The 21,067-nt window shown below is 39.1% G+C and overlaps 1 long non-coding RNA gene across 3 annotated transcripts in view; it reads right to left on the bottom strand.

The window, feature by feature from the left end:
- Nucleotides 1–21,067, bottom strand: part of LOC118685354 (uncharacterized) — a 142,640-nt gene that overhangs the window by 12,691 nt on the left and 108,882 nt on the right. For 2 of the 3 annotated variants that reach the window (XR_004979958.1, XR_004979959.1), the window contains exon 4: nucleotides 12,510–12,862. The exons of the other annotated variant lie outside the window; for it this stretch is intronic. This is a non-coding gene — a long non-coding RNA (uncharacterized LOC118685354). The remainder of the gene's footprint in view (nucleotides 1–12,509; nucleotides 12,863–21,067) is intronic. 3 annotated transcript variants of the gene reach the window in all.

Below are 21,067 nucleotides of genomic sequence, written 5' to 3'. Positions count from 1 at the left end.
TTGTGATAAGAGACCTACTTACCTCTGCAGCAGGAGACCTGGTAAGATGCATCAGTAGCTACCAAGTATCTCCTTTGGCTCAAAACATTGAAGTCTGCGTTTTACAAAATTGAAGAAACATTTGAAAAATTTACATCTAGATTTGTGTGCATGTGTGATCCAGTAGTTGTAATATATTGTCTGCACCACACAGAGTCATTAACTTTGTCTAAATGTATTTATTACATTAAAAAATCATCAAAAGTTATGAACAGGGCTTAAATTTTCAGAAGACTTCGAGTAATTCAAAGGACCATTTGTATGGAACCATCAAAGTTTCCATTTGTACACCCTAAGTAGTAAAGAGACTTAACAGAATTAAGCAATGCAACATCTTCCTTACAGTCCTAATCATACCTCTTACAATACTCACACAATTTTTCTGTGGATAGGCACATAAGTATGGAGGCAACAGAAACCTGCTGAGCAGTGTATGGATCACACTAGTAACAGATAAATTTCAGGTAAAAGGAATGGTGCTCATATGTGTCCAGAGAGACAAAGTCTCTGTTTAGAGCCATTAAGCTCCTAAATAATCTCGGCCACTTGTATGATACAAAACACCAGATCTACATTTTTAAAGATGTAATGGTAGCCCAGGACAACTGAGAGCTTTGGGGTTAGACAATCTTGTGAGTGTGGAGAACAGGGTCCAACTGCTCCTTCTGACCAAACCACAGCCTGAGCTTGAGCTCAAACCAGCACCCCAAGACAGAACCCCAACAGTCACCATTCTCTGGAGTAGGAAAATTCTCTCAGACACCAACACAAGAGGTTCTCCTCCTCATAGAAATATTTTGAGATGCAAAGAACTGAGGTAAGTAAGAGTGTCTTTAATCCCAGCAACTAGGAAATGTATCTAAGATGGATGTTCGACTCCACATCTGATGGGTATCACTGCTCCAGAGCAGGAATCTGAACCTGGCTCTTCTACCTTTCTCTCACAGCTAGATTTACTTTGGGCATGTTGAGACCATGCTGGTAACATCAGGTCCATAGGAAAGACAGTCACATTTTGAAGGCTTCAAGGTTTTAGCCACAGCAGTCCTTGAAGTAGATCTCAATATTTAGGTGAGTTTGGACAGCAAAATCTTGAGCATATGCAAAGCATAACATGCTAAACTAATAGTCAGGAGATAAGTGACAGCTGAGGAGTAATTATTCCAATGGTACATGAGTGCTGGGACAAGGTGATGCCTACATTCAGAAGCAGATTATGGTGACAGAAAAGCTCTGAGCTGACTTTCACAGTACATCCACAGAGTTCAGCACAGCACCATGCAGAGACAGTCACACAGGTCTCAAAGGCAGCCTAGCCTTTTTGGTATGGCAGAACATGCATTATTAAATTCAATCCCTGTTTCTCAGCAGAGCTAATTAGTTCAGGTGCAGCTCAACGCTGCTATAATTATACTCCATCTGCTTCCAGAGCTAGCTAGTTTGGGTGCTGAGAGCTTGGAAATTTCTCTGCAGTACCCCCTCATGGGAGAGGGCATGATACTATTATGTCCTTAGGCGTGAAAAGAGATGGATTGACGCTTTGGTCTCTTTGATGATGCGAGTCTTAGCAGCCTAAATCCTGCCGAGTTAAATCCTCTCAAGGGACAGATTTTTTTAAGATGTTTAAATAGCTAAAGCCCCAGGTAGGGCCCCAGTGAGATTTTTGAAAAATGCCTCATAAGCACTAAGTGTTTGTTGGTGGTAAATGACTCTGTAAGGCAGCACAGCAGTGAGAGCCCCGTGTCAGACACCCAGCCGAGGCAGTCTGTCGCAGGCAGCAGCCCACGGTGCCCCAGCTCTCACCAAAACTTTGTTGTGCTCAAGTTGGCTCTGCTGCCTTGCAATCCAGCATATATGTGTTAAGACTCATTTGGCTACACAGAGAATATCAAGCCTGTCTGCTTCTCAAGAAACAGATAGTGACAACTCAGATGAATGCTAATTTAGCACGCAGTATTTGCTCGCTTTAAAATGAAGCCTTGATCCAAAGACTACTGCAGTGAATGGACTATCTCTCCTCCATGTCAATTCATATTGGATCAGGGCTTGAATTTGTGGCATGAAGCAATTAGTATAAAATAGATTAGGCAACAACTTCCTTTATTCAGTTGTACAAGTTTTTTCAAGACGAACTGATTGCTCACATTTGTTTCATACAGGCAGCTAAATCATCAATACCAACAAGACTGGCATTAATCAACAGAATTACCTCCTCACTCTCACAGGCATTTAGCTTCATATCACTTCACAAAGGCTGTCAGGGACTGTCTGTAGCTTCAAGTACAATACAGCAGTTCCACAGCATGTCTTTCCAGACACTGGAGTCATCCATATGCATTTGGCCTGCAAGCTTTTCAGCAGCACACTCAAATGAGAACATTTTCAGTGACCACATGAACCCTGCATGTTCTCCCCCCATCTGTTTGGTTTATCCACCCATCACTATGCTGTGATAGCATATATATGTACCTGTAGATCCATATGTGCATACGTGTCCAGGGAGTGTGTTCTGCTTCCATGTGTGCTGTGCAGGTGTGACTGACACCTGCATTTAACAGGATGGCATCTATGTGAGCATCTGTGTCACTGCCATTATTAATTTGACACACCACACTGCTGTCAGTGCCAGCTCTCCCAGTATTTTTCTCTCAGCCTCTGCTTGCTTTCTGCTTTCCAGGGGCACTGGCTAAGGCTGCTGAGACTGTTAGACATTGATTGAAACTCAACCAGTTTCATTTATTTAACCAATATGCAGACATTACTTTGTGAAATTATTTTAGAAAGTGACAAAGGGAGCTGCCCCACATCACCAGCTCTTAGGAGAAGAGCTCTGCATTTCTGCTCTGGTTCAGTTATGGCTGTCTCACTGCCAAGCTACACTCAGAGTGCAGACAGCTTCCTATGCCTTTTCAGACATGAAATAATTACTTGTTATATATATATATAGAGAGAGAGAGATAGATAGATATAGAGATAGATATAGATATAGATATAGATAGATATAGATATAGATATATATAGATATATGTGTATATATATATATATATTGCTGCCTATCACTTGTGTATATTCAGTCTTGCTGTCCTATCTCTCACACTGCACTGCAGCTTTGGACCATGTGAATGGAATGCTGTGAGAGGTGGCACCCAAAATGCCTGTGTGAGCCCAGCCCTGTGCCCCAGCTCCACAGCCATCCCCACCAGTACCCTGTGCCACCCCACAGCACTGGGCTCGCTTGCTCTGAGGAGCTCTGGCTCTCTTAGGACACTCCATCAATGGCAGCAGGCTGCCTCAAGGCAGATCAGACTGAAAGGCAGCAATTAGTGACTGAGGTGGTAAAGAGCTGGTATAAGTGATTTTTGCCCATTTCTGTGCAAGGCTAGCAGTTTAACTCAAAGCGTCCCCTGCAGTGGTTTAGGTTGTTAAAGCCTGACTGTACTGAAAAGAGGGAGGACTCGCAGGCAGTCACGGCAGAGAGGCATTTTGAGAATCTGTCTCCACTCAGTCACCTCATCTAGGCTGAAAAGTCTGTGACTCAAGCCTGTGCAGTGTACATTCGAGCAGGTTGGTTAGAACCACTGACAAATAAAAATAACCTCCCTAGTTTTGCACTGGGCAGTGGAAAAAATGTCACACAAATGATGAAGCTCAGCTGAGAAACAGAACCTAAGAACTGAAACTCTGGCCATGGCTATGGAATGAGCTGGATGCAATAAAAAGGGATCAGGGAGTTCTCAGGTCTGAAGCTCAGCATTAAGGTGTGGGTCAAAATAAAACTCTCTTAGACATGCCCGTAAGTCATTCAAGAAGTCTCATGAGCCTCACAGACTGCAGCTCCCCTGATGACCAACAGGTCAAAGACAAATGCAGCAAAGGCAAAAGGAGTTTTCCAGAACTCAGAATTAATTTTTTCTTTGCCTTTTTTCCTTGGCTCTTCATTTTCTTCTTTATCATTTGGTAACCTTCTCTCTGTGCAAAGAGAAATGCCATTCTAGTGTCTGCTTTAGCTTTAAATTTCAAACTTTCAATTTTTATTTTCCAGCTCTCATTAATATGTTACAGATTACTTATTTTATTAATTGCCATCTATTTTACTAGTTAATTTATTTTTCTGGGAAATAAATACTTTCCTGACCTGTTCCAGTCTTGTACTAATGCTTAGCCAAATATCTTAAGGCAGTGAAGGAAAAAACAAACAGCTGAACATCTGCTGAAAAGGTTGGAAGGGTGAATAATCTTTAATAGCTTCTAATGAGCTTCCAGAAATATACTGCAAAAGGAGCAATGCACAGATATGAGTTCTTAAACCCTTACTTGTAAGAGTATCCTGCTCTGTTACTTCACTCATTTACAGGCAGGAGCAAACTCAGATGCAAGAATATGTTGTCATATATGTTTAAAATGCACCCTACAAGGACATATCTCTTTCTTCAAGCAACCATTAATTGTGCTTAACACCACCCCTGCTTTGATGCTTTACTGGTGCAACTCTGGTCGGGAAGACAGGAAGGAGTCCCTTATCAGAGCTGAAGCTCTCCATCATTTTGGTGCACCACTTGTCTGTCTTGGAGCTCCACAGAGGCAAACTGAGTGAGCACACATGCAACCTGCATCCAAAGGTTCCTTTGGTGATGCAGATCAGTGGTGCCCCTTAAAAAGAGCATTAGAGCAACAGGCTCAGCAGTTGAGGCAGCTGTACAGGTGTGGAAAGAAGTGTTGCTACTATTCCCCTACTTATTGGCCAAAGCAGTACCGTGGAGGTTGCTGAAGAGTGTACCCTTCTCTTTGTCTTGCACTTCAATTTCTCCTCTTTGGGCTGCCCTCAGTTCAGCCACATAGACCTGCCTGCCATGCTCGGGCAGAGCATATAAGTAAATGCAACACAAGGAAAGTCAATAGAGTTTCACTCACTCACAATAGAAGTGAATTTAGCCATAAATCAATAAAGAAAGGCAAAATGTTCCCTACGTGCCTGTTCTTGCTGCTGTCCTTCATCTGAAGAGTTCAGCCCCACTTAGAGAATCAATGTATCAATAGAGAGTAAACTGTGTTTTCAATAAAACTGAAGATGTGCACAGATTCAGCATTGTATGATTATTAATTTCCAAAGTTAGACACAAGCTTTTAACAGTTTCCACTAAATCTCCAAATGAAATTGAATCACTTGGATAATAATCAAAAAATATTGTATTAAAATGCTCTCCTCCATCCCTCTCCATGTGCAGAAGCAACTTGGCATATTCCTAGGGCAAGCAAGGATACACTCTCGACTGAGAGCAATGGTGCTTCACTGCCTCTTATTTCTGGATAGCCCTAAGCTCATTCTGCCACCTTGTGTGATCAACATATAATACAGCACAGTCTCATTTTCAGGTCCATATTTCTTATTCCACTCCATTAGGTCTCGCCTCTTATTTAGTACTCCTCAAAGCTGGGAGTCTGTTAAACTATGTGCAGATAACCACTCATCTCTGGTATTCTAATACGGACTGCCAGGACGAAACAAATTTAATGTTCCATTCATACTCCACCTCCCTAAAAGCCACTTAGTTTTATTAGAGAAGTGAATAATTCTTATTAATTATATGAAAGAATGCACGTTCTGTTAGCTTATCGTTAGACTGTGGTTCTCTTACACTTCATTGAAATTATTTGCTAAATAATGCCTATGAATATTTTTAGCTGGTATTATCCATTCAAAGCAATTTGTTGAAAACAAAAATTCAATTTTTAAAAAAAAACCACCTTGAGCTGACTAGCCACTCCTTCTCTTATGGCCTATTATTTCACCTTTATAGAAATAGTTTCTTTACATTTAACCTGACTGGAAAACTGTGAATATTAGAAAAACATTTGGTTTTCAGTGTAAAATGTCTGTTGAAAGAAAATACAAAGGTAGTCTTTCAGAAAGTGTGACCACTGTTTTCTCAATGTTTCTAATTTTTGCTGCTGGTTTCAGTTGTGACATTACAAAGAAAAAAGGTTTTCTAAAAAAAAAGCAAAAGCGTTTAATGAATACCCCAGTTAAAGCCTGTAGGATAAAAGTCTTTGTTTTGATTAGCTGAATGAATTCAAATATCTTGTTCTGGAAACAGCCAAAGCATTCCTCAAGTTCATCTACAAAAACTGTCTAAAGCTTTAGTTCAGCTACCAAGAGAGGCTCCACAAGGGATTCACAGACCCAGGAACGGCGGGTGGTACAATGCAAAAATCAATAATGCTACATGAAGCCATTATCTACGGGTGTCATCTCTCTTCTGAGCACCAGCAAATGCCCACGTGCACTGTAGGTACTGAAACACATAAATGTGACACCAGCTGTCAGTGTAGAGGGACACTTCACCCTGTTCACAGAAAGGCACTCAGTACATCCAGTTTTTAAATGCCTGTGAGCTTGTATGTGCTGATCCGCCGTTCAGCAAAGGTGACAGAAGGTAGGAGCCAGAGAAAACAATTATCAAAAGCTCCTTCTAAATCCTACAAATGCAGATGTTGACATCTTTTATTGCCTTATGCTTTACAGATATAGAACTACATTTCTTATCAAAGTGAACTACGACTCAGCCTTAATTAACCAGAACTGTGGCGCCTACAAGATCTATGCTAAAAGCATAGTGAGTGCCGTCAAAGCAAAATTCATTCCTCTAGTCTGGTGTTAATGCCTTTTACACAGGGAAATAATTATAGCTAAAAGCTGATGTTTTCACTTCATACTTACAGAATACAATTCCTCTTACAGAATCTCATCAACACCTTAACTCGTGGCTGTGGTCAGAAAACTGTTTATGTTATCATACCATTTTACTCCCCATATATTCTGCAAGCAATCAAATCACAGGGCTGATTTCCAGTCCTTCTGCGAGGAGAAATAATTGAGGTAGGAAGATTCACAGTGATTTTAATAAGAACCAGGCAAAATATGTCTACAAGATACAAACTCAAAAAAAATATGCCATTTGCATGTCAGAGACAGCTTTAGTAAATTTGGAATTTGGCAAAAATCTTCAGGCTACACAAACATATCCTTCCACAACTAATAATGAAGCAATTTGAGAAAAATTTCTTTTGTTTCTTGAATGACCCTGTACAAAATTTTGACCTTTCTTTTATAAGATTTTTACTAAAAGGATTAATAAATATATATATTTAAAACCAAAACTGAAATTTTTGCCTCCAACTGTATGTTTCAGGTTGACCTAAAAAGGAAAATCATATTAAAATATGATTGAAAAGTACAACCTTCAAAACATGCTACACACGGTTCTAATATCAAAAGGCTTTGGCTCAAGTTTCAAAAGCACAGAGCAACCCTACAACGTGCATAATTATCCTGGTATAAGGGAACATACAGTAAAGGGACCCGTAAATTTTGAATCCCTTTACAGGCTCTTGCAGAGCCCTTGGCAAGTCATTTCATTCTCTTATATCTCTATTTCCCTGTCTATTAAGTCAGGGCAATAATACCTACCTTCCCCGAAGAGGTGACAGTAATTAAGTCAATGTTTAGCATAGCACTTTCAAGATGCAAATCTCTGCATTAAAGTTCTAAGTACTGTTATTATTATCATCATTATCACCGATTATCATTAGGCTAAAGCTACTGTTTAATTCTGTATGTTCTCATTCTGAGAGATACATTCAACTACCATTGTAAGCTAATTATACCATCTACTCTTAAGTATAGGAGTACAAAAGCATACCTTCTGCTGCATTTGCAGTCTGTTCCCACTTTCAAATTCTCTTTGTGTAAAGGAAAGTATATTCTTAACTAATGCCTTAAGGAAGTTTTCATGGTGTTGCCAAATTAGCTCATTGCAATTAGTATCTCAGGTTTCTCTGCAATCCCAGGAAAATAGCAGTAGCCACGAACGCAGATAATAATGATGACTTTGTAAAACAGAACTGGAGGCTGATATTGAAAGGGCTGTCAAAGAGCAAAAGGCTGCATTTCAAATGACCTTTAAATCCGCTGCGACTCCTGCGGAGGATAAGAGGTAACATGAGTGACAAGAAAGGCTTTTCCAGCTCACCAGATTTCACCAGGTCAAAGAAGCATTTGTAATGAATAAATAAACAGATAATTCATCCCCCAGCTGTTTCGGCAACTTTTCTGATATGAGCGCAGGTAGGAAGCAGGATGGATTTCAGAGCTGAAAAACTAGAGAACCAAAGAACTGAGCCCAAGTTGCTCATTATGCAGGACAGAAAGGAACAGAAATTTGCCCACAGGGCTTCAGATGCACTATGTATCTGTGAAAGCTGAGGCTTTAAAATGCCAGTGTCAAAAGTAGTTTCCTAAAATCGTCTTGACTCAGTTTCTTCTGGTTTTGCTCACAGGAACATGCAGCCATGCCCCCCTCCCTGCTCTGGAAAAATCAATGTGTATGAACTTCCAGATGTCTGGGCACAAAAGTGGCCAACACCTCAAAGCCTAGCTCTGACACAAACAGACACACACAAAGACACACAGTCACACTTTCACATGCAGCCACGGAGAAAACCATTCTTCTCCTTGTGATTGTTTATGCATGAGGACAGCACATTAGTGTAAATAAATGACTGGTTTTTAACAGATATTGAAATTTTACAACTGTCATCCTTGAAATAACTTATTCAAGATGAGACATTTTGTAACAACAGTGTTTTGCATTTACACAATCTTTCTGTTTAATGTTATCAATGCAAAAATATTTCTGAAGTCAAATAATTAAAAGTGCATGAAAATATTAAGAGACAAAGTAAATGTTACTTTTTATAGGGAAGGAAACTGGAGCATGGAGACTAAAATCTGTATTTATTCTTCTCCAGCTGGATGAGACAAATAAGGGCTCACATTGTCAGTCCTGGCATATCACAGGTCTACCAATCATTTGAGGAACACTGTGGCTCCAGTCTCTCCATGTTCCAGGGAATCTCTGTGCTGCAGGGAAGCCTTTTGCTGCAGCCTGGGTCTCACCCATACCAGAGGGCAGTCAAAGGCAGTTGCAGTGCTCACCAGGATCCCAAATGCCAGGCAAGCGCTTCCCAGCTAACAATTAAGAATAGTCTGTAGCACAGGGACTGGTGGGAAGTCTTTCCTCTCCCAAAGACACCTTTCTGTCAATTAATGTGACTCAATATCCACCCCTACACAGGTTTTCCTATTTTATCCAGCCCTCCCATAGATTTTCCCTGTGGGAGGACATTCAAGAGATTTTTGCTCAACCATCTTGAGGAAAAGTGATTCATGAAGCTTTTTCAATGGAGAAGGCATAAATTACTTCTCTAATGTAAAGATGGGGTTGAGAGATGAATGGACAGTATTGAATGGCATTATTACCTGAAATAATGGGAGAAAAGTCATAAAACACACACATACATAGACAGTTGTCCATCTGCTCTTTGCCTTTATTTAGGTCTTGTAGAAAGCTATCCCGAGGTAGGGTGGAACTGGCTGTTGGTATAAATAACTTTTTATAATTTCAATAAGAAAAGAGAAAGAAAAATGCATTGTAAGAAGAGAATTCTTCATATAAATGGTATGTGCATGGTCATCCAGTGCTATCAGCCACTATAACTCAAATGAAAAAGTTTATTGGTAAGCCAGTGTGTCCCCTTGTTAAAGTTCTATGCAAGTCATTTCTTCTTTTGATTAAAACATAAAGACAGCTTAATTTTCCCAATATGAGAAATCCAAAGAACAACCTAGAAACATTATTTCTGTCAGGCAGCTATCAACTGCCTTTCCTTCTTTGTCTGGCATTCTAAGGTACATTTAAGCATTACTACACTGTTTTAAAAGATAGTGAAAGTGGGGTAGGATCAGGCTGTTCAATAACATCTCAGATGGCTCTCATTCTTTAAAACCAATGCAACTGAATTTTGCCAGTTTAAAAGCTGTGCAATACAATCAACTTACTGACAAGTTGCAAAATATAATTTATTGTACAATATCATGTCTTATCATATATAGTATAAAAATATTTATCACTGTAGTTAAAAATTATGTAGTTCTAGTTCCCAGACAAAACACAACTATAATTCCTTATTTTATTACTTCATTGTTTCTCTTTTAATTAACATTTGAATAGGTTCAGAAGTGGATGAAATTACAAGTCTAACCCCTGCCAAATCTTCAAAACCCCTGGACATTTGTATCTATCTCATTCTGTTACTCAAAGCATCAAACTGATAGTACTGGAAATTAAATTGACCAATTTATTCATCACTGTAGCAGGGCTTAAACCTCAGCAACGTGATTGCCATCATGTCAGTGCTGTCAATGACCTGAGTCTTGAGTTTCAGAGATTGCCCCAGTAACACTCGATAATAAGTGGCAAAACATTATTACTTCCTTTGGTACTCATTATAAAAACATTAATTGGGGTGAAAGGTAATCTACTTCATATGCTAAGTCATGGATCTTCTCTAAGGGTGGACAAGGGGAATTGCAAGAATAAGTATGTCATCATGATTTGTTGCCACAAAATTTCCTTGAAGTTTGAATGAACAGACTTCTAGAGGGCATCACAACAAGGAAAAACATTTAAATTATCCAGGTCTGGCCTGAAAGGTCACATTTGATTTTTCATGAAAATGAAAACAACACAGAAATGGGATGAGCTCTGACAAAGTGTCTGTACAATTTATGCAGCCCACTTTTCCAATATCCTGTTTTGACTAGTTTAACTTTATTTATTTTAGGGAATCAGTCCATGGCTCACACACTGCAAGTAGTTAAAATTCATGGTTCTTTTACCACACCACCCCTATTTTCTCTTCCTTTCAAGTACTGTTTTCATAGAAAAAAAAGCCAAAAGAAAAGAAACCAACCCACACCATCACCAATTTTCTACAGTTTGACTCCTGTTGCAGAAAAGCATTAAACTCACAGCCAGGAAGCTGTTTTCCCCCTTCTCAAGTGCTGTCACCCTACCTCTTTAAGCTCTGTTTTATCAGTTGCATAGAAATTTTTTTCTTCATTTCAAAGAGCACATTAAACTCTCATTAACAGAAAGGGAAATTAAGCATGCACAGTTAGAAAACTAATAAAAAAATTCTGCACTAAGTACAGAAACAGGATTCCCCTGACAAATGTGTATTCACTAAGAAATATCACTGCAGGTAACAAATAAACTCCCTTGGCTAAGTCAGATATCATTTCCAAGGTTTTCTCAAAGCAGGCTCTCTCTTGGAGACATTTCAGCAGGAAAGAATGGGTTCTGCTCAGCCTGGGTTTATCTTGAAATTCTGGACTTTCATGTTCACAAAACAATAATGTTTGAAAAAACCAAAAATTTAAATTAAATCCCACACCTCATAAGGAGACATCTCAGGGGCCAGCTACTGGCAGGGCTGGAGAGAATGCTGCTGCCAAATGGAAAATGTGATCTGGCAAGTGGACCTGAAATCTTAGATTTTGAACTTGGCAGATCTGAAAAGTCTTGGCATTTGGTTTTGGGTCCTGGAATGTGAAGCTTGCAAAGTTTTTCCCCATAAGAGTATAAAAAGCACCTTTAATATGTATAAAGCAAACTTCCATCTACCCTTCTTATAAACAGCCCTGGTGTGTTTTGCTCAGTATGAAGTAGCCTTTAGAAATCATTGATTTTGCCTAGATATCCTATATTCATCTTCCTTTGTCTCATACGGGCCCCTGTGACTTTTTGACCTTCCCATAAATTTTAGCATCATTCGGAAGGTCAAACAGTCAGGGAAAGCAAAAAAGGATTAAAAAAAGAAAGAGCTGCAGTGGATGGAGAATTATCATCATAAGCTTATTATATATTTCAAACACTGCAGACTTTAATGGCAGCAAGCTTTTAAAAGTTCAGCCACTGCTTTTACTGGTATAAAGGGACACTGTTTTTTTTTCATCTGATTTTTAATACCACTAATCCAAAGAGTTACTAAAGTATTTCTGAAAAGTTATGAACTACTTAAATTATTTTTCATTCATTTAAAATATTTTTTTAAATTGAAAATATTATTTTTGAAAGTTTCCTATTGTTCACTTGTACCCTTGACAACAGGAAAGAGTCACAACACTACTTGCCTCTCTCTGTTCATCTTGGCCAGAATCCTCTCTGCATTTTCTGGCTTTCACTGTTTTCTTCCCCCCTCTCCCCTCTTCCCTCCCCCCAAATTTTTTTACAGGAAAGAGAGGGAACAGGCAGTACTGGCAAAGCACAGCTTTGAAAGTAAATAAAGACATGCTTGCAGTCTATTTAGTGACAATACATTCTCATTATTAATATTGTTACTATCATCTTTACCAGCATTATAGCTGGAGCCTAAGCATCTAAGAGACACAATTGTTTTCATAAGTCACAACTCTCCTGCAATTTGCTAAAATGCTGTGAGTGAGTAATTTATCCTGTTAATATCTTGTTCAGCTATTGAGAAGTAGGAGTTAGAAACCACAGAAAAGAAGCCAAAGACATAAGGTGCAAAGGAATTTTAAAAATTGTTCTGTAGCTGAGCCAACCCACCTTGGACCCTGCATGTGCAGAAAGTCTCCAGCCCATGAATCATCTATATAGCATGTTGTGGTCCACCGTGCAAGCTGTAGAGAAACACATGCCAAAAGCTGATCTCCAAAGCCTCAGACAGCTTAGTCGGTATAAATTATCTCTTAGGATGAATTATTCTGTCTTGATTTGTGAATTTGACACTCTCTCCATTTGCAAGTTTTTTCCTTCATCCTTTGCATGTGTTAGCATAGTACTGGAATACATTTAAAATCACAAGAGGTCCATTCCCATTTGTCTGTAAGGTTATTTCATAGAAGTTTTTCTTTGTTTCTAAGTATTCTTTTGCCCAGGTTTTCTGCCCCTCATATACCCTGAAAAAGGAAGAGAAAATGGCATAAGCCCTGTGTAATGTTTCACCCTTTCTTTCTTTTTCACTCTTACCTTTACAAGACCACAATATAACCATTTATTCTTCTTCTCATTCACTTGAAACTACATTTTTTTAAAACTTCTCTTTGGATTTACTAGATAAAACATGCATACCTTCCAGTCAGAACTGTTTATTGTCAGTGAGTTTTATAGGTGAAAACCACAGATGTATAGTTTCTAATAAAACAAAAATGAAATTTTATGTCACACCCCCAGTTGAGCAAACCAGAAAAGCCTGTTCTGATGCCTGGCTGAAGCATGCTGCCGAAAATACGCTACAAGTGATGGCTGGGATAGCTGGGATAGTCTGCCACACGGGAGAACACAGCAAGCTTCTCACACCAGTCTCCCAAGGATACACAGGTGATTTAGGATTCAAATCCTTTCTCCATTTCTCTCCTGAGGATTTCCTTTTCATGAGAGAAATCTCCTGCTGGTGCAGAACTACTGTGCTGGAACTCACACTGTGCCCCTCCTGGATACTGGGCTGGGGCGATGCTCTCCAAGATGATAAACTGGCACCTCCGAGGAGGATTTCACTCACTGGCTCACAGGCACTAATTTAAAGGAGTGCCTAGCTACAGTAAGACGTATCAGCAAAGACTACTGAAAATATAATTTTAAAAGCTTTTAAAAGAAGACATATTCCAGAAATTATCTGCAATCTCCTCCAAAGTCCTGTTACACTTGACAGATATTCAGCCAGGATGCAGGTAAATCCCAGAGTTAGCCAAAAGCACTGGACTTCAGGGTCTGTTGAAATTCTGAGTTCATTTCCATGAGGAAATTCTGAGTTCATTTTCATTCATTTATCAAGCAATGACTTGCCACTATAATACCAAAATAATGTATAATTGCCAGACTAATGAATATCAGGGATAAATATCCTTGCCATTCAACAGTTAATCTCTGCTATTCTTTAGCCAAACTTGGTCCCTAAAAAAGATATGCCTTCCTGAGATTCCCTGAAAGCCACAGTGAGGGAGACAGCAAAGTGAGCATAAAAAACAACTGCACAGGTTGGTGTTAAACTATCCAGTTAGACACAATGGAGAAAGTATGACTTTTTGGGAAAAAAACTCATAAGTGCCGCAAGACAACTTACTGACACAAAAATAGATAAAGGTTCCACAAGAAGATAACTTGGTACTATCACATTTTATTCTTTACAATCTCTGAACACCCTAAAATATCTAAAACACCCTGAAGCCAACATTTGGAAATGGAAGAGTTTGACAAAGAATTAAGCTTGCTCCCTGCTTCAGCACATGCAGGATCTTGTACATGACCAACATGAAAGGCGGCTGCTGCAGCAGAACTTTGATGCTGCCTGTGCCCTCCAGTGCCAACACATCCCTGTGCAGAGGCAGCTGCTCTTGACAGACAGTCGTTCTGGACTTGCATGCATAAGTTCAGAGGCAGAAGCCATAAAACTTTCTCAACCACTTCACAAGTTCACACAGCAGAAGCTTGCTGGTGGATTTCCATTGTTTAAGGCTCTCTGAAAACAGATGGAAACATGATGTCTTCTCACAAGTTTTGTTCCCACATTATTGCCACAGATGGTGCTCTCAGATCTTTGAAGAATATCTCTTCTTTCTTACATAAGCAATAACAGGATGCAAGCTATTCCACATTACTGCTGATATAACTGATCTCAAGAAATTACTGCTGAGACATTACAATGGTCTACCATGTTTTTACTCTCTGCCCCTCCCAGAACCATATTCTGTTTCTCCATTTAATCCCCTTGTACTCAAAACCAAGAATAGGCAAGGACACACGCTGAAATATCAAGTCAGATATTTATCTATATTTCCTTCGCAAACAGTTCTTATGCCCTTACTGAGTGATTCTATGAATGTCAATGTTCACTGAAAATTAAGGAAATATTTTTTCAAATTATTTGATTAAAATATTGTTCTGTTTCCTGTGGGATATATTTGTCTTTTCTTCCCACCCCACCCCCTCCCCCCCCACTATGAACATGTAACTAGACAATTATATTTCAACCTCCCAAGGCCTCATTCCCCAAATTGATGTAAATAATAAATCAAGCACCAATGGGAGACATCTTGATTGTCACAAAAGGCCTCTACATTTCAGTATCCAGAATGTCATACAGTATTTGCACTGTTGTTGCTGCACATTTACAGCTCTTAAACAATGACTTCACTGTTACTTTCTGCTCATGAATATAGGAAAAATCAGCTCCTGTTTACACAGAAAAGGATTTGAAAACCACCAAGAAAAAAAGAAACTGCTTCCCAGTCATCATTTACATCAACCATTAACTTGCTAAGGAAGCATACACTTCAGCAAGCTCTAAAAATTGAACTGCCTTATTGTCACAATAAATAAATCAAAAATTCATTCAATCAGTCAGTCATGCCTATTGATCACCATCTGGAAAACTTGAAGTCCAGTCCAGACAATGACCTCTGGCCTCTAGGTGAAGTGCAGCCTACTAGGTATCGTCTATGCTTTCCACACCTGGCTGCTGCTGGAGCAGGTTGACTGCACTTTTAACACACAAATTAAGTCATTTTCCCTAGTCACCTCACAGCCCTCCCATGAGCCCCAGAGGGTTCATGCCTATATTATACTATGATATTGGGGTACGCTTCTTCAAGTCAAAATCTCTGAAATGATAGGATGGCTACATTATGGTTTGCCACCAGAGAGGTTTTGTGGTGTGGTGAGTATTCTACACATGTCAGGATGTGTCATGATGGAGAACAAAGAGGCCTGAGCACAACAGACCCTCTGAGATGGTGCTGGAAGTCTACAGAGTGGTGAAATCCAAAGTGTCTTTAGTTGTACCCATGTTGCCCACAAGGCAAAATATTCTTAAACATGCAGGTGAATGTGGCCACAAACAATTGTTTGAGCACTCTGCAGAGAGTATCCTGGGTGGAAGTTTCTGTGAAGAACCAGGAAAGCTGGGCCCTGGCGCATACTGGGGAGTTATATTTTAGTCTTCTAGGAACTTTGAAATCAAATGGGAGAGAAGAAATTTTAGAAGGTTTTACTTATTCTGGCTTTGTAGCTCACGAGAGTTTCACTACTGGAAAAATTTCTGTTATAACCTAGAGTAAAAATGTTATTCACTTGTAATTACAGGGGTGCATCACCTTTGCTAATTTCCATTGTACAAAGGATAAATAAAAGTAAAATAATCTAGAAGTGTATAAATTTCTGTTGTCTGAGATATTATATATTTAATTACATAATTTTAGCTAGTTTCTTCAAGTATTTCCAGTGTGCCTTTTCTAATTCATGAAGAGGGACATTTTGATTGAATTTCTCCTTAGACATGGTCCTTTGTTGGCTTTTGTGACTGATGCCAACTTTCTTCAGGGCTTGATCAAACTCCCACTGAAGTTAAAGACTCTCAGTAACATCAGTAGGATGAACTGAGATCATATAAGTGTTGAGGATAAAATTTAACTCCAGAGTAAAAATGTAACTGCGCTGTGCATACACCTGTGAAGACAAAATTTTCTGCAAACTTCTGAAAAACCAAAGATATATGTCAGATACTCATATAATATTATTAAAATGATACAGTAAGCGAATATGTATTTTAAAAATTGACTCTACTGTTGCTAGATAGACAGATAATTCAATAGATACATTGAATTCCCGTGGCTTAAGGGACGTTTTGTACTTCAGATCAAAGATCAAAAATCTGATTGCATTGCAGACAAGATTAAAAGAAGCATACCCACTTCAACAAGTCCCCTGTCTACCCTCATCTGCACAGAAATCTTAATGGGTTTTGTATGGAAAGTTTAACAGGAAAGTCTGAAAACTTCTTCAATTCCCACCTGTGCTGGCATGCAGGTCTGAGGTGGTAGAAGGAACAGATAAATCTTTTGGGGCAGAGAGCTCTCCAGCAGCCAAGGACTGTCTTAAGCTAAAGGGCAGCCTTGAGAAAGGCTTGTTACAGTATTATATCCTTTACACTGACAGACTTGAGATATGTGTAAGAAGCTGGAAAAGAAAGGACTTTTAGCCAAATTAAATGTGCTACTCCATGTCCTAACTGTTTGAGCATAAAAAAAAAAAAAGGTTTGTCTAGATCTTAGAAATTTTGGTGTGCATAAACAGAGAAGACATCCTCCATTCCTAAAGCTTCAGCCATTTGTTGCTGGCCAGTTGTTAAAATTACATTTAACCTTCTGGATTTAAAAAAAAACCCCCAGATTATGGAAAATCATTTTAACTCTTCGCTTTTAATATATCTTGAGAGAGACAGAAGTTTCTTCATTAGCATTTTCAGAAGTAGATAATTTTGCAAAATATAAAAAGAATGTGAAATGTAAAAGAATAAAGAAATCCCACAAAATCATCAGAAAAAGCATATCCAGGTAAAGCAAGAATAACATGGAGACCTCTTGTCCTATCACGAGGAATCAAACCAAAAGATCTAAGATGTATATTAATGTTTGTAAGTATATCCCAAGTGCAGGTTCTTTGTTCATTCCATTATTACAGGAAAGTGTAACTTGGCTGAGAGCAGGAACACATGACAGGCCACTGCAATAAGTTAAAACATTGTTCTGTAATAAAGTGTCCGTGTTCGGCATATATGACTCAGTCATCATGCTAACAAATGCAGTTTTGTCTTCCCTCAGTCAGTCATGATGTAAGATTCTGTTTAGAATAAGACAGGCATTTTATTCAAATGCATCACTGCCTCAATGAGAAATGCAATATGCCTAAATGAGAAAATGCAACATGCCTAAACTTGCACCTGCAAGCTTACACTGATTTGTCAGAATAATTTATCAGTATATACATAAATACACTCATATATATTTGGGAATGCTCAAGAGAAACCTTAGGGTTTGCTTCTTGAGAAAACAAACAGGAGAAAAGGAACCACAGGACTGATGAAGATCGGTATGTTTAATTCAAGGAAGGGAAACTCCAGCAGTGCTATCATCAGGTAGACAATCAGTTTCATGGGAGAAATTTGTTCGAGTGAATAATTTTGGTTTAGATCTCATTCTGGACATAATAGCTGTTGAGCACCATGCATTACTCTTGCCAAAATCAGATCATAAGAGCATTTATTTGAGAAAGGTGTTTGAGTGTGCTTAACACTTAGGTAAGTTTAAGCATTGTCCTGAATCAGGATGAAAAGCAACCTGTATCCCCTTTTGTGAATCTTTAACACTTTTTCACTATTCTCTTCTGTTGTTATTATTCTCATTATAATTGTGCAGGCCCTGCATCACCTAATATCACTGACATTTGTATTTCAGTGACAAAAACTTTACTTAGAAAATGCCACATGCATTTTCTAATCTTCAAAAGACTTCAGGCTCAAAATACATTTTGACAAACTCCAAGCAGGGGTTCAGCCCTCACAAGTACACTGGTGGGCTGAATTCACAGAAGACAAAAATAACCCAGCCAGATTCCAGAGCCTCCAGCATCTTCAGTGTTTGAGCTAAACAGTTTGATGTAGAGAAATAAACAGTGGGGCAAAGAGAGAGAACTGGAAACTTTTCTCAGTCAAATGAATTCCCTGAATTATCCTGGACATTTCTAGTAAGAGATGGTTGCTCTATTAAATACGTTACAATCCATCTATCTTTCCACATAACTTTGTCACAGTACTTAAAGAGTTCTGTTATCTCTATTTTATAGGTGAAACAAGAAACACAGAGGATCTAAGTGACTTCAAGTTAGGCTGAAAACCTGTGCCATATGTAGGAACTGAATCTCTCCAGTCTCAGTCAAACTCTTTAGAAATGAGATGCTCTTTCTTCAGCTGGTAGCAGGGTTATCAAACACTGTCAATACCCACTGGCCATGTCTCCATTAGCAAATGAAATGAGAGGTAGATTGCTCCTTGGCTTCAAGGCCAGCTGACACTGCACGGTTCCGATCTGCACAGCCAAGTTCTTGTACCCAAAACAGGGAATTCATGTTCAAGCTCTTTGCCAAGAGCACTAACTCCCAACCTATGTACACTCCAGTGCTGCTTGGGAGAACACTCCTTAGCACCGGCCAAAATTCTGACAAAACCTGTGCTAACAATGTAACAGCATATACGATTCCAAAGCAGAGTCTGAGGCTATTCCCTGACCATCTCTGGCCTGCTCATACACATGCAGTCTTGTTTTCCAGATATCAATTGTTTGGAGGCTTTGTCTTTTGAGAACACATAGAGTTTTCAGGCCCCTGCCAACAAAGCTGAACTGCAAGCATTTCCTTTTGCTTTCCAAAGGTTCCTATTACTCAGTGAATTCTTAGTATTATCATGGCTTGCATCAAACCTTTACCCAGTTGTAATGCTCAGAAAATGACATACATCTTGAAGTTTCATGCCCAAATGCAACTTCAGGTGTAAGATACAGTACTAAAACTCTATTCTTGTCTTTTCTGCCTGCAGCTGGAAAGTTTGGAGACACAAAAATCAATGTCCTATTGTTCAGAGATTTCTTTTTCCATGTTACTTTGTGCACTGGAGGGAGAATATTCATTTCTCTCTTGTTTGAAATGCATTATTTAGTTATTATTCATTTACTAGCCTAAGACAAAGCTAAAGTATGCCATTGTGTTCTAAAGTGCTATTGATTACCAGTACAAAATGAAAATATATAATTGATGAAAACATCAGGATCCTATGGAGACTTACAGTTCAAAAGGTTAAAAGGAAATCCTGATCTCTTGAAAAAAATTGATCTACGTGCAGCCAAGCTAAGTTGAGTCTCTAAGCAAGCTGGGAGAGACAAGACAGAGCAGCTTGTTTGTTTTTCATCTGTAGGAAAAATACAACGGCTGTAATTTGAAAAGAGCAAGTGCTACATTTGTGTAAAGTCTTCTGTTTATTCTTCAGTTCATTGCTAGCGATACAGCTTTCTGTTTTGCAAATAAACTGTCTCATCTCAGTTCCTCACTCCCAGGATTGCTGGGGCTGTGGCAAGCCTGGAAGCTGTATTGCAGTCCTACTGGAGGAAAGCGACAGGCTTTGCTGCTGGGTATGCCCTATTACCACTTGGTAAGTAATGTTCTCAAACCTCAGAGGCAGAGATGCATGTCTATCAGTGCACCTAGAAGGATATTGCTACAAAGAGGGTTTTGGCAAGGAAGAGTGCAGGGGGTGGGGAGAAATAAGAAAACACCTTCATCCCTTGGAAGGAGAGGGACGCCTGGTAGCTACCAGGTGCTGCTGCTCATTGCCGTGGAGATTTATACATTCAAATTGTGTCCCACCTTTCCCCAGAAGTCCACAGTCTGCCTCAGGAGCCAAACACTCGAGGCTAGATTAAATCATCCCTCCCTTTTCTACTGAGTGTCTCCAAAATTAGTTATTTCCCTTCTTCTCTGCTGTGATTGTGATACCAGCTGGTTTGTGTAGGAAAATTAGGGATGTTTTGGTGACTTCTCAGATTTTACCCACAACCAAGAGCCACAGATTAATAGGGTTTGCTTTCTCTTATCAACCAGAAATAACTGGGAAAGGGTAAGAGAAGGATGAAGGCCATCATGTGAAAGTAGTAGTTTAGTCTCTCACTAAAAAAAAGATGGCATATGGTGGAAAGTTGTCACAGCTAATTCTCTGGTCCATTGCTAAGATGGTTGTCTACTAAACATTCAGTCACTGAAGGAGAACCTGCTCTTCAAAGGGACTCCCTTCCTCCTTATTCCAGGGAAAGATGAAATATAAATGCAAAAATATATTTTCATCTCTATCCCTTCAGCTGTCTCAGCAAAAGGCACACCTAGCATCTGTCATTGAATCAATGAAACCCAACAAAGCGCAGAGAAGAATATATTTGTCTGTATTAATTTCCTTTTGGAAAGTAAGAAAATAAGAATATATGTGTCAGGAAAGATGAAAGGTCCATCCATCTTGGAATCCTCTCTGATGTGGTCAGTATCAAAAGTGTCCAAAATATATTAGGATAAACAGGAGGCAGCAGTTCCCCACAGCTTTCTGCAGCCTGAGCCTACAGAATTTCTTAAACTCAAGATCATTTCTTTGTGTTCCATAATCCAGAATGGATTTTTCATCCAGAAATTTTTCTATTATATATTTTACAACCATCTAACTTTTCTCACCCATAATCCTTTTGGAAAAGGGTCCTGCAGGTTTAATTGTATGTTAGGTAAAAAACTAAGTCTAC

Source organism: Molothrus ater, chromosome 3 (genome assembly GCF_012460135.2).
Source record: "Molothrus ater isolate BHLD 08-10-18 breed brown headed cowbird chromosome 3, BPBGC_Mater_1.1, whole genome shotgun sequence".
Taxonomy (NCBI): domain Eukaryota; kingdom Metazoa; phylum Chordata; class Aves; order Passeriformes; family Icteridae; genus Molothrus; species Molothrus ater.
The sequence above is the reverse complement of the archived record's forward strand: the minus strand, read 5'-3'. Positions and strand labels throughout refer to the sequence as shown.